Raw genomic sequence first — 2,500 nt, forward strand, 5'->3', positions numbered from 1 at the left:
TGTTAGGTGTAGGGGTATTGATTTTACCTGGGTGGAGGATGGAGTTTATGGAGGTCCAGAATTGTTTGGGGTTGTGTTGGGAGGAGTTGAGGGCAGGCTGGTAGTATTGGATTTTGTCCTCCTTTATTAGCTTTTTGACTCTATTGCGTAGTTCTAGGAATGTCTGTCTAGCTGAGTGGGTTTTGGTTTTGCACCAGTGTTCCCAGGCTTTATCTCGGTTTTTCATTTCTGACCTAGTGGTTTTCTGTAGCCATGGGGAGGGTTGGGCTTTGGTTCTGGTAAGTCTTATGGGGGCATGGTTATTTAGGATGCTTAGGAAGGTAGTATTGAAAAATTGGACTGTCATCTAGGCGGAGGTAATTTAGAGGGTGCCAGTTACATTCTTTGAGGGATGAGATGAATGTGATTGGGTTAAAGTGTAGTTTTTTACGTGTTTAACTTGGTATAGGTGTTTTTTTAGTAGGAATGTTAGGGAATGATCACTGAGGCTATCTGATAGGCAGCCTGCTATATAGGACTGGGGAATCTTGCTGACTAGTATCCAATCCAGGGTAGTGTGCTTGTTGTAGTTTTTATTTATTCTGGTTGGTGACTGGACTAGTTGGGTGAAGCCATGAAGGTTTAGATGCTGGGTTGGATGGTTGCCGCAATAGGATTGCCAATCAATACTGAAGTCACCTAAAATGATTATTAGAAGTGGGGTTGGAGATGGAGGGGCCAGGGTTGGGGTGGATGTCTCCACTGAGGGCAAGTGTTGATATGCATGAGGTTATTAGTTTTATCAGTTTGTGAAAGAGTTTGCATTTTGGGGAAATTTTATGATTGGGTGCAGTCTGTCACAGATGTGGTGGGAGGGTTATTTTGTTAACTTGTAGGGATGCATTTAGTTTTAGTATTTTAGTTGATAGAATATGTGGGGGATGCATACGGATGATTCATGAGTTGGTGGGAGAGGAGCACAGTGAAGGTGAGTCATGAGTGATGGAGTGAATAGTTGTACAGTGGAAGTGGTTGAGTGGGGGTATAATGGAGTTTTGGCAAGATATGCAAGGAGAGGTTATGCAAAGAGTACAAGTATGGTATGCTTATTCATGTTATCAGAAGAGGAGGGGTAGTAGTGGGAAGATGGTAGATTTAGAGTTGGGAGTAGTGTTGTGGTTGGTGGTAAAAATGATGGAAGGGGGTTGTTCTAATAAAGGTAAGACCATACACAGACACAGACACACAAAGCAGAAAGTTATCTGCCAGGCATTATTTGACCTAGGAGGTAAATCCAATCCTAAAATATGCAAAGGTAAAGCAGGCATGAATAAAACATTCATAATTAAATATATAAATGAAACACAAAAATTACCATACAAATCAAATTAAAGATAACTAGGATACTATCAACTAAACTAACTTAATGATGGGGGTGAGAGAGCATTGCTCACATAGATTCCGCTTTCATCTCTTGGGAATTGCCAATAGATTGCTTACACTTGCATGTATTTTTAAGATGCAACAAGTTTATCTTCAGCTAAACCAGTTTGCTGGTATTTATTTTCCATTTATTGTTGAAGACACCAGCACCATTCCTCTTGTATATATATATTTGCAAAACAGCATGCTCATAATATGCAAATCTCCTCATCTGGACTCATTTATACTGCCAGAACTCAAATGTAGTGTTATATAGCTATCCCAAACAGAACCAAGACGCTACTCTCAAAAAAGGAAGCCAAACTGATAGTCCCCTGCCATAAAGAAACTCTACACCAGAAGGAAGAAACTGTTGCAAAAGAGAGTAAAATCTCATGAGTGGAAGAGCTCCCTGGTCAGCCTCAGTAAGAAGCTGAGATCCATTATAAGATCCTCCAAAGCTAGCTACGAAAACAAAATCACCACTGATTCTAAGGGCAACCACAAAGCATTCTATAGCTATGTCAAGAATCTCAATGGCAACACCCAGATCTGCTCTGAGTTACAGCACAATGGCACGAAAATTACAGAACCAACTGATATTGCCAACATCCTGGCAGATAGGTTCAGTGCCAACTTTACACCCCTCTCATCCCCTAAAGGGCCCATATCTATACAGAAAGAATGGAGTCCCTGTAATAACATCTATGTAGGTAAAAGCTGCACTCTCTAAAACCAAAAACACAGCATCCATGGGACCAGACAACATCCCAGGCTGCGTTTTACATGGACTTCAGAACAAACTGGCTCCCCACCTAACCACCCTGTTCAATCATAGTCTCATGTCAGGCTTTGTGCCCACTCAATGGTGCACAGCAACAGTTATCCCACTCCACAAAGGGGGAGCAACCACTGACCCTGGGAACTATCGCCCTATTAGTCTGGTGAGCCTGGTCTGCAAGGCCATGGAACTCAAACAAAGACATTGGTAACCTCCAAACTCTGGACCCCACCCAGTTTGGGTTTGTGAAAGGCAGATCATGACTTCTGAACCTGATCGACTTCTTTGATCCAGTCACCAAAGCCATAGATGAGGGTA

At 42.1% G+C, this 2,500-nt stretch overlaps 1 protein-coding gene across 1 annotated transcript in view; it reads right to left on the reverse strand.

Moving 5' to 3' along the window:
* Positions 1-2,500, reverse strand: part of LOC122804637 (40-kDa huntingtin-associated protein-like) — a 680,147-nt gene that overhangs the window by 672,939 nt on the left and 4,708 nt on the right. The gene's annotated exons all lie outside the window — the stretch shown is intronic.

This window comes from Protopterus annectens, chromosome 1.part1 (genome assembly GCF_019279795.1).
Source record: "Protopterus annectens isolate FY-2018-M chromosome 1.part1, PAN1.0, whole genome shotgun sequence".
Classification (NCBI taxonomy): Eukaryota; Metazoa; Chordata; order Ceratodontiformes; family Protopteridae; genus Protopterus; species Protopterus annectens.